The following is a 12184-nucleotide window of genomic DNA, read 5'->3' on the forward strand; positions in this document are numbered from 1 at the left end:
CAATATTTTTAGATTTGAAATGCCAAATTGTATCAGTGGGACTGGACACCTTGACATTTCTCCTGGGGTACTCCATAACGAGGTAAACAGATTCATTGGTAGTATTTAAATAGCGGCAACATATTTCTGTGCTTTACAGTTATATAAAGGAGTATAGGTTAAGAAGTCTCTGTTTGAGCCCACCACGTTGCCCATGTACCCAGGTCTTTGGTCTCCCCTGTTGGCCCTGCTTACTTGCTTTGGGCCCTCTCGAGCCTGTGGGAAGATCAAAGATCTCCCTCACCGTCCCAAGGGTGAGGGAGATCATTAGTGACAGGGAAGGAGGAGGGACCTCATATACTACAGCTCTATAGTTTACAGAGTATGATGGGATCCAGTGAATGGCAGCCTGTGGATAAGATAATGTTAATAAGCGGTCAGAGAAGAACAGACAAACTCGTTCAAGCTGATAGTTGTCAGGATCGGGACAGGGATCCAACACGCAGCGTACAAACAGTAGCCAGATACGTATACCGGACCTTAGAATGGCCGGACTAACGTAAGTAGCACTGTAGAGAATAGTCAAAGACAAGCCGAGGTCGAGGGTAACAGAAGGCAGGTGAGCGAGAGACAAGCCGAATCAAGGGTACAGAGGTAAGCAGAGTAGGATAAACGAGCCGGGTCAAAACCAAAAGGAACAAGCAGAAAACAAGCACTGAGTGACTAGAACAAGCTAGAACCACGACAGGGCAATGAGCTAAAGAAAGATGCTCCGTTAAATACCCTGTTCAGGAAAGTAACCACGCCTCCAAGGCGTCCTGATTGGTCCTGCAGCAAATGACTGACAGGTCGTTCCGGGTAGCGTCCTGCCGTCGACTTCCGGTCGTGATGTAGTAAAAGGCAGTCACTCCCTCGCGGCCGGCTTAACATGACCGGATAGACCGCGAGGAAGGAAGCCATCAGACCGTCTGGATGGAGGAACGGCTAAGTCTCTACCTCTTTCGGAGGTAGAGACCACAGGTACCCTGACAATAGTAAGACTATATATACTCAAATTACAACTCTTTACAACAGTGTTATGCAAAAAAAATAAAAATTAAAAAGAACATTTCTGATCACACACTGCTTTGAACTGTGAAAAGTTAATGAGCTGCAATACAGCAGCAGGCCTTTCTGGGTTCCACTTCTGTTACCAGTGAAACAGGAAGATGAAGCAAAAAAGGGTGGAGGGGGAGGCGGCAGCACAGGTGGAAAAAAACCTGATTATAATATATACACGCATATATACAAGACACTACATAAGAGAGAATACATATAAGATATATAAAAAAAAAGTTCAAAATATAGATAATGAATAATAATCAGGAGTCCAAAAAGTAAGTCCAAAAGGGTTTATGCCTGATAAAGACAGCAAAAAGTCCAAATGAACCTTGTATAAGAAGTCAATCACAATCTTGTCAGGGGAAGTATTCCTCAGTAAGGTATGGGCATGGGATATTTGTGAGATCCTTATGAAAAAAATAAAAATACAGCAAATAATGGTGCAGTATATCCCAACAGGTACTAAGTACTATTTTGTAAGAGGTCTATATGGTCCTACTCACGTTTTCCGAGCTATAAAACTAGCTCTAGTGTGGATGGCATACAGTGGTACAATCCTCACTTATGGGATACGTGACGTTTTGTAGTAGATGGATATCTTGTTGGTATAAGGACCATATGAAATATAAAAGAAACAATAATAGTGCTTATTGTATAAAAGCCAGTGGAATAATAAAATATCAAGCGGTTACTCACATTTTATTGAGCAGGCAGACTGCTCAATGAATAAAGCTTGAGTGGTATAATCCCCATCAAGGATTATTTGGAGTAAAATTCTCACTGGAACAATAAAAAACTCTGGTACCAGGTAAAAATAAAGGTATAAATAAATAAATGAGTAAAATGGCTGACTCACAAGTTGAAAGTGGCCAAAATACCTTTATAAAATACAGCAATTAAAATACCACAACGCGTTTCTTAGGGCTTTCTCAAGTGGATAAGCGGAAGCGAAAGTTCATATTTAAACAGGAAGATGATGCTGCAGTCTTCACAATATCACGAAAGCCAAATAACCGAAAATTATGCTAGGTCCAACAATAGTGGATTCTCTGCGATATTGAGATAACAGATACAAAATCTGGTGTCAAATGCACAAATCCATGGATTCTTTCTGGTGGTACAGGCCAATAGCCATCTCTTATTCTTTACTTCAGACTTGATCGTCATTGGCTGCTAGTCAGTCATTTGCAGTAAAATCCTCAAACCGCTTTTGTTTTCAGAATCTAATTGAGAACCAATCAGCATATATTAAGAATTGTCTATTAGAATCTTTACCCCATGCTATCAGAGGCAGTGCGATTTGATTTCCTTAGCTTCCCACTGCCAAATTAATTTGCCTCTTCAGTGGCACAATTTATTCTTGGCAAAGTGACTCTGGGAACAGTAGTCTCAAATTGTGTGTTAGATAACCACAAAACAGGTTAGAACCACTTTTTACAGTATGTGATTAGTTCATCTGAAAACTAAAATGCTAGATATATTTATGAATAGGAAACATAATACTGATTTATCTCTCGTGCATATATATGCCTGTCACTAGAGTTTCCAAACAACACCAGGAATAGAATAAAAAAAAACAAAAAAAACATGTAGTGTAATACTTACCATGTGTCTCCCTGGCAGTTCTCGTCTTGTCCTGCAGCCTCCTTGTCTCTCTGCAGCCCAGCTCACATTATTCTCAGTGGCTGAGCTATGTATATAGAAAAACGGAGGGCAGTCAGGAACACATTGAGCATAAAGGAAAGGCATGGCTAAGGGGCAAAGTTAAGTTGGAGAGAGCTAAAGCGTAATAGCAATAAAATTAATACAGCAGAACTAGGGGGATCAAAAATCCTACTTTGTTGGTGCTTATCCTATCCTTTTGCAAATAATGACCTATAGAGACATAATAGTGCCAATGGCTTATATATTGGAACAGTTACAAGGAACATATGCAGAAAGCATATTGTTTTAATAATCCTATAAAACAGTATTTTTTTTTAATAAAATATCAAATTACTTGCTGAAAAGCATATATTTATATATTCTGTTCAGGGAGTCTACAAGGTTTAGGGCTCTCACTGTAGTATTTACATACATATTTTAAAGAAGATATTTTTTGTAAACGTCAGGTATTGTGTTTCCACAAAGGTTTCCAAATATCACAGTGACAATTCAGTTAAATAACATAAGCAATAGCATCATCATAAAAAAATTAAGACATGCATATTATTGTACAGGACTAGGTTAGCAATAAATAGAATAGTGGTTAAGATTTCATACACAGGGGGGTAGAGCCTGACTCTCTAGCTGACAAGATGTGTCTGTACAAGCTCCCACTAAACGCGTTGTCTTACCGGTAATGTCCTGGAATATAAACCAAACAAATTCTTCAGAGGAACAACCTGGTCGGGGGATGCCACGACGTACCTAGTGAGCCCTTACTCGAAACCTTTGGCTACCAGGAACTGCTGGGCAAGTTGCTGCCTGTAAAAACCTGAGCTGTGGGAAGGCGTCTGACTTCCTCTCTCTCCTGCGAGCTGTACACCACAACAACTCTTTTTATCTCCCACCCCCCAGTCTCGACTGGTGTGCCAAATTAAAGTCAGCCACAGGAATGGATGGACTAGCAACGCTTGTTTTCTGCCATGTGTGCCAAAGGTAGACATCATATAAGGCCTGACCGCCTGTACCAGTGGGTGCAATCACTCCTCCAATAAGCTTGACCTCAGCAAATATGGAGCAGTCTACACATGCCACATTCTATCATCCCTAGAGTCTATCTTTGAATGCTTCTGGACTCGCTTGGAACACCTCCTGGTGGCATCATGAACCCCACCTTCAATGGGAGAGCAGAGCTGTGTGGACGTGATCACAGAGGGACCTCCTCCAGGCAATGCATCAGCTCTGCAACTAATCACTCGTACCCACTGCCCACCTAGTCTGAGGGCCACCCGGGACTTGACCCCACGTCACTGGCAAGACCGGTGGAAAACTAAGGCCCGTACTAGGCCGCAGACCATCCGGGACTTCTGTTGTCCCTATTGGGGCAAGGACTTGGGACTGAATGCCACCCGAGTCAGTGGCAATGATGTAAAAGCCCCTGTACAGGACTGGGGCGGGAGGAAGATGCCCTCTTGGCATATTTATGCTTGAATGTTCAGCAGATGATACCTGCCTGCTGTAAGCTTCCCTGTAGATGGCATTGCATGACTCTCTGTGCATACCACATGGCGTCCCGCAACCCCAACCAAGTGACTTTGAATACATCCTGATACACCAAGTGTTGTTTCCCAGCTTCTGGAGCTGAGAGCTTATGCTTCACACTTTTGTCCTTTGTGCCCACTGTCTTTTTGTCATTTTTATTCTATTATTTTATACCCAGTGGTATTACCTTCACCCGTATAGCAAGTATGAATACTCAATAGATTTTCCTGTTCTTTATTGCTTCCTTACTGACATATCTTCTGTTTTCACTATTTCATACCATGTCTTCTTCAATGCTTATGTCAGAACCTTTAGACATGTATGACTAGCATGTTATCTGTTTCTCTTTATTCCTCTATAACAGCTAAAAATATGTGCTGACTTTTCTATACACTTTATCTTATTTGAAAAGTTATGTAATGGCTGTTTTGACAGTGTATATGGCCTACCCCTTGTAATCACAATGCACGTCAAAAATAACAAACTTTAAAAAAAAAAAAATTACTAACACTGCCATCTAGTGGATTAATGTGACATTTTTATTTTGGAATTTCAATTTCTAACAACTATTAGATCACCATGACCATGTAGTTAAACCTTTTGTTGAAAACGAGATTTAAAACTGTCTGCCATGGACCCCATTCAGTACATGTGAGGATCCTCAGTGCTGTTTGAAAACAGCAGCTTATTATACCAGAGTATAATAATTAGAGTCTCATTGTTATAATAATATTATTGAAGTCACAATGATAGTGAAAAATATTTTTTTCTGCTGCTGGGAGTGCACAAAGCACACACAGGCTCTCTCTCTCTCTCATATTGTAAACATATATGCTACTCAGATGCCTTATCCTCGCCCGATGCAGGAAACACTTTAACCCTTTGCACTGGGAATACATTGATGGATTGTATAATGCCCTGGTAGATATATAGGGAAGAAAGATTCCTTCTCAATGTGTGTGAAAGCCTAAAAAAATAACCATTAATCACAGAGAAATGAAATGTTTAGATCCCCTAACATCACTGTCATTAACTTTTAAATAATGTGGTTAATGGTTACAATTTAATACATTTATTGTACAAGATAAAACTGTTTGCAAATACCTAAACGGCTGTTTATATTTTACTTTTATATATTTTTTTTCTTAACCATTGCGATCAGCGTAATGGTAAAAACTACAAATATAAAGGTCACAAGAACACAAAAGAAATACATTTTTGGAGACTGCAGGAGTTGTATGGGGGAGCGTAGTCTGTGCACACTGAGACCGTGTCTATTCTCCACAGCCATTTTGCAGGAAGAGGTTTGTAGCGTCAAGTAACTTTTAGGCCTGGCTCATAGCCTTAAAATTGTAAAACTTGTTTAAAATGTTAAAACTAGACATGCAATTCATTTCATTACGAATGTACATTCGTACGATTTTCATGCCATTCGGACATTCCGATGCTTACGAATGTCCGAGGTTCCAAAGTGCCGAAGTTCTGTAGTTTAGAAGTTCCAAAGTGCCGAAGTGATTCAGATTTCTGAAAAGTAGCAAAACAAGAGAGAAGGAGGGAAAATTACGTGAATGATCTTGACCAACCAGGAATCTTGACCAATAAGCTAATTCCTTTTGTGCAATGTAATGCTTGCTTGCCCAATCCGGTTTCACTATTCCCTGTCCAATTAAATGAGCACATTTTTGTGATTGATGTTAGAGGACAGCCAATGGTGATTTTGTCACTGACACTTGGCCAATGAAGGCACACAGAGTCATTGAGGTGGGATAGTATATAAATCAGGCTGTCAGGGTGTTGGCTTGCATTCATGTGACCAGACTAGTTGTGATAGCACAAGAGACTGAGAGAGTGAAATTACATTACATTTATTGTACTTTACTTGTTGCAAATTTGAGGAGCCACATTGCTTTTACGTGTGTTTTCCAGGGAGAGAGGGGGGGAGTTTTGCCTTTTCTTTCCTCTGTGTTTTGTTTACTTTTTTGAAGAGGGGGGGTGAGAGAGTGTGTGGCTGTGCAAGCCAGGTAGTCTGATTGCCAGAGTGTCTCTCTGCTGCACTGTGACTTTACTGCAGTGATTATTTTTTTGTGATTTGTGATTGTTTTTTTGTGATTTAATTTAAATAAAAATGTAATAAAACAAAAGACACCATAATGGATCGCCCATGTCCTCCTCACATTCTCCTCTTAAGCAAAGTGACTGAGGAAACTGGTAGCCATCATGTCGCTGCTGGTAGTACCACTACTAGCTCCTCCACCAGTACTAGTGTTAAGAGGCAGAGCACGAGTAGTGGTAGACTTGCTTCCTCTTCAACTCACCTGAAGCGGAGGCAAATGAAACAACAGGAGCTGCTATTGCCACCACCCTTCCTGCCTCTAGAACGCCTACCTTCCCTCCCACCACCCTCCCATGGCAAATCTCCCATAACTACCCCACTACCACAACCACCACATCTCTCCCTGGGGGGCCCTACACTGCTCTCCCTACCAGCCATAACTTGCTCTCACTTTGCTCTCTCTCTCACACACTCTCACTTGCTTGTTCACACACAAATTGCTTTCTCTCTGCTCTCACACTCTGCTCACTCTCTACTCGTAAACTCCCCACAAGATGGTGTCACAGGGGTGGAATTATAAAGTGTGCAGAAATGTTGCATGCTGGTAGTGATCCCTGATTGCAGGGGTCAAGTCCTGGGGGAAAAAGTGTGGGAACTCACCCAAGACTCTCCCCCTCCCCCCCCCCCCCATCTCCTATGCATATAGTGCAGTGTGTGTATAATGAATGAAGTGTGTTTGTAGTAAATGCAGAGTATGAATAATAAATGTACTGTGTTTGTAGTGAGTGCAAAGTGTGTATAATGAATGCAGTGTGTTTGTAGTGAATGCAGAGTTTGTATAATGAATGTAGTGTGTTTGTAGTGAATGTAGAGTGTGTATAATGAATATAGTGTGTTTGTAGTGAATGTAGAGTGTGTATAATGAATGTAGTGTGTTTGTAGTGAGTGCAGAGTGTGTATAATGAATGTAGTGTGTTTGTAGTGAGTGCAGTGTGTATAATAAATGTAATGTGTAGTGAGTGCAGAGTGTGTATAATGAATGTAGTGTGTTTGTAGTGAGTATAATAAATGCAGTGTGTTTGTAGTGAGTGCAGAGTGTGTATAGTGAATGTAGTGAGTACAGAGTGTGTATAGTGAATGTAGTGTGTGTAGTGAGTGCAGAGTGTGTACAATGAACGCAGTGTGTGTAGTGAATGCAGTGTGTTTGTAGTGAGTGCAGAGTGTGCATAATGAATGCAGAGTGTATATTGTGTTTGTAATGAGTGCAGAGTGTGTATAGTGAAAGTAGTGTGTTTGTAGTGAGTGCAGAGTGTGTAGTGAGTGCAGAGTGTGTATATTGCATTTACTGTGTTTGTAATGAGTGCAGTGTGTGTAGTGAATGCAGAGTGTGCATAATGAATGCAGAGTTTGCATTGTGAATGTAGTGAGTGCAGAGTGTGTATAGTGAATGTAGTGTGTTTGTAGTGAGTGCAGAGTGTGTAGTGAGTGCAGAGTGTGTATATTGAATGTACTGTGTTTGTAATGAGTGCAGAGTGTGTATAATGAATATAGTGCGTTTGTAGTAAGTACAGATTGTGTGTAATGAATGCAGTGTGTGTGTGTGTGTGCTGGATGAAGTGTGTGTGTGTGTGTGTGTGTGTGTGTGCTGGATGATAGGGGGGAAGCATTTTTTTTTAATTTGTGTTTATATTCTTACCTTGCCAGGGAGGGGGAAGATCGCCTGGTGGTCCGGTGGTATGGTGGAGAGAGCCAGCCGCTGCACACGGGGGCACAGCAAACTCTGTGTTCCCTCTCCAGGCCCTTTGTATATCTCTTTCTTCCTACCTTTGTGTTTCTCTTACTTCCTCATCAGCCCCTTTTGTGTGTCTCTTTTCTCCTCACAGCCCTTTTGTGTCTCTTTCTTCCCCCCAGCCCCTTTGTGTGTCTCTTTCTTTCCCCCCGGCCACTTTCTGTGTCTCTTTCTCCCACCACGAGCCTCTTTGCCTGGCTTTTTCCTCCCAAACCATACAGACATAGATATACAGGTACAAATACATACATGCACAAAGGCACAACCATACAGGCACGTAGTCATAAAAGGAACACAAACAAACACAGTCATACAAGCAACCAGTCATGCACAGACACACAGACAGTCATACACAGAAATACAGGCAACCGGTCATACAGAGACACGCAGACAGTCATACAGAGACACGCAGACAGTCATACAGAGACACACAGACAGTCATACAGAGACACGCAGACAGTCATACAGAGACATGAAGACACAGTCATAGAGTGACAACGATACAGTCATACAGTGACATACAGAACAAGGCATACAGACACAGTTATACAGAGACATACAGACGCAGTCATACAGAGATTTACACACAGTCATAAAGAGACAAACAGACGAAAGGCATACAGAGACATACATAAACAGACATTACTGCTAGTGATGAGAGGAGGAGAGGGATGGCTGCTAGTGATGGGAGGGAGAGAGGGGGATGGCTGCAAGTGATGGGAGGGAGAGAGGATGATAGCTACTAGTAACAGAGAGAGGAGGATTGCTGTTAGTGATAGGGGTGAGAGTAATGGCGGCTAGTGATGGGGAGAATGTGTGGCTGCTAGTGATGGGGGAGAAGGGGATGGCTGCTAGTAATAGGGGTGAGTGAGGTATTGCTGGTAGTGATGGGGAGAAGGGGATGGCTGCTAGTGATAGGGGTGAGTGAGGTATTGCTGCTAGTGATGAGGGAGAGGCGGGTGGCTGCTAATGATAGGGGAGAGGAGGATGGCTGCTAGTGATGGGGGAAAGGGGATGGCTGCTAGTGATGGGGAGAGGGGATGGCTGCTAGTGATGGGGGAGAGGGGATGGCTGCTAGTGATGGGGAAAGGGGATGGCTGCTAGTGATGGGGGAAAGGGGATGGCTGCTAGTGATTGGGAATAAGGGGATAGCTGCTAGTGATAGGGGTGAGTGAGGGATGGCTGCTAGTGATGGGAAGAGGAGGATGGCTGCTGGTGGGGAGAAGGGGTGGCTGCTAATGATAGGGGAGAGGAGGATGGCTGTTAGTGATGGGGGAAAGGGGGTGGCTGCTAGTGATGAGGGAAAGGGGATGGCTGCTAGTCATGTAGAGAAGGAGATGGCTGCTAGTGATAGGGGTGAGTGAGGGATGGCTGCTAGTGATGGGAAGAGGAGGATGGCTGCTGGTGGGGAGAAGGGGTGGCTGCTAATGATAGGGGAGAGGAGGATGGCTGTTAGTGATGGGGGAAAGGGGATGGCTGCTAGTGATGAGGGAAAGGGGATGGCTGCTAGTCATGTAGAGAAGGAGATGGCTGCTAGTGATAGGGGTGAGAGAGGGGTGGCTGCTAGTGATGGGAGAAGGGGATGGCTGCTAGTGATGGGGAGAAAAGGATGGCTGCTAGTGATAGGGGTGTGTGAGGGATGGCTGCTAGTGATAGGGGTGAGTGAGGGATGGCTGCTAGTGATGGGGAGAAAGGGATGGCTGCTAGTGATAGGGGTGAGTGAGGGATGGCTGCTAGTGATGTGGGAGAGGAGGATGGCTGCTAGTGATAGGGGTGAGTGAGGGATGGCTGCTAGTGATAGGGGTGAGTGAGGGATGGCTGCTAGTGATGGGGAGAAAGGGATGGCTGCTAGTGATAGGGGTGAGTAAGGGATGGCTGCTAGTGATAAGGGATGGGTGGCTGTTAGTGATGGTGAGATGGGATGGCTGCTAGTGATTGGGGTGAGAGAAAGCATAAGAGGAATAGAAGTGAGGTGGCACTGTTGGACCAATAAAACACAGAGCTCCACATGAACTACAAGATTTAGCTCTGTGGAGCTCTGTGCTAGGTACATTATTATTGCATGAAAAAATAAAGAAAACATTGCTGCTTACCGCTGGTGGTGTAAGTAGCTGAAAAGAGATGTTCTTCCTCCTCCCTGCTCGGTAATCCTCTAGCAGGGCCTGACAGGAAGTGAAGTAAAACGCCCCGCCCACTGCAGGCTTCACTCCTCAGTAAACTACCGCGGGGGAGAGTAGTGTTAGCAGGCACATCTCCTGCATCTTGACAGCCATCAGACCACCAACAGCAGACAGTGCATTGTGCTGGGTACGGGGAGAAATGAGCATAGCGACATTGCGCCCCCTGGGCAGGTCCTGCAGGATCACTAGCGGGAACGGCGTTCCTGCTTTGGAAAAACTGCAGGAACACCGTTCCCATGCGTTCCTGCAGGACTCGAGCCCTGCCTGATTGGCTGCACTATCTGTGCAGTGAAAATATAATTTTCTGAATTGTATATATATACTAAACTAACACTACTAATTATTAATTAAACCCAGACCCCTTCTTTAAGATTAAGTTGTCTGGGTGCTGCTTTGGTCCACTATGCAATGTAAAACATTGCTGTTTAAGAAAAACAAAACACAAATGTTTATTTTTTCAAAACAAACGACATTCCGAAGTGCCGAATGCCTGAAACGAATGACATGTCGAAGTGCCGAATTCCAGAAATGAATGCGCTGATGCCGCGTGCCTAAATGCCAATCGGCAGTTCAGACGTGCCGAACCAAATGCCATTGGTCCAAATTGCCGAAGCAGACAATTTGTTTTACTTACCCGAATTTCCGAACCGAACCAAATTTTTTGCCCATGCACATCCCTAATTAAAACCATTAAAAAATAAAAAGTTGCATAGTTTGTGACACTTTACAATGGAGATCCAACTGTAGGAAACAATGTTTTTAATTCCTCTAACACCAACAACATATGTAGACCACTTTAATGACATGAAATTTGTTAAAGCGTTTCTCCAAGGATCATAACCATTACAGCCCCTGGTTATGATGGCAGAAGTACCCTGGCCCCATATACCACTAATGGGGAACACCATTTTGCTATGGTTTTCCTTCTTACATGGGTCTTTGCTGGACATCTGGTGTCCTAGGGCACTAGCTTAAAACATCTAGTTTCTGCAGTGCTGTAGAAGCTAAACGCAGATCCCACCACTCATTTAGTGTCTAAGAGCATCTTATTCAACTCTTATTCTGTATTGGCTAATGAAACACCAATGATGCTGCCGGAGGTGGAGTTACATCTTTGGCAGCAGAGTGAATAAACTCTATATGTGCAACATTTCATAGCGAAATGCTGCACATATAGACTCCAGGCACCATGATCACGTCAAATCACTGAAGTGGTCATAGTGCTTGGAGTGCATGGAGCCCTTTAAGGTTGGTCAAGTTCAGGTTATAAAGTTGTTATTTTTTTTGTTTAATATTGTAAACACTAAAAGCTGCTCTTTAACTATATTGATTTTAGCATATTTACTGTTTTATAATTTACAGTGCTAACACCACTTTAATTTTTTTTAAAAGGTTGTTAGGGTTTTGGATTTTATATTGTAGGGTTAATACTACAGCAATACATCAAATAACAGTTACATTTTAATAGCATTCATACCTTAAATAAAGGGAACCTATCACAGGCTGCAATTCAGTTTGTTAAAAAAAAAAAAAATTCAGGGAGTTATATAGGGGAAATAGCATTAAATTCCATGTAGCTGTATTTTCTGTCAATCATAGAGATTTTCACTTATATCCATGATGTCTATAATTAGAATGTACTAGAAATTCTCATGAATTTACAGTCACCTATGAAATGATCTATTAATTCCTGAATGGCCTAATTATCCATGCTGCCTATAGCGTTAGCCACTCTGACTTCTAATATGTCAAGATATGTTGATTACCGAGAGCTGCTCTACATTCTAGTAGTGTGCAAGACTACTCGTTAAAAAAAAACAAATCTTTTAATTAGTGTGACTGGCTTCCAAGAAAGGTTCTCTTCTTATGCAAGCAGCTGCCAGTAAGACTTCCAAA

The sequence above is a fragment of the Pelobates fuscus genome, chromosome 3, assembly GCF_036172605.1.
Source record: "Pelobates fuscus isolate aPelFus1 chromosome 3, aPelFus1.pri, whole genome shotgun sequence".
In the NCBI taxonomy this organism is placed as follows: domain Eukaryota; kingdom Metazoa; phylum Chordata; class Amphibia; order Anura; family Pelobatidae; genus Pelobates; species Pelobates fuscus.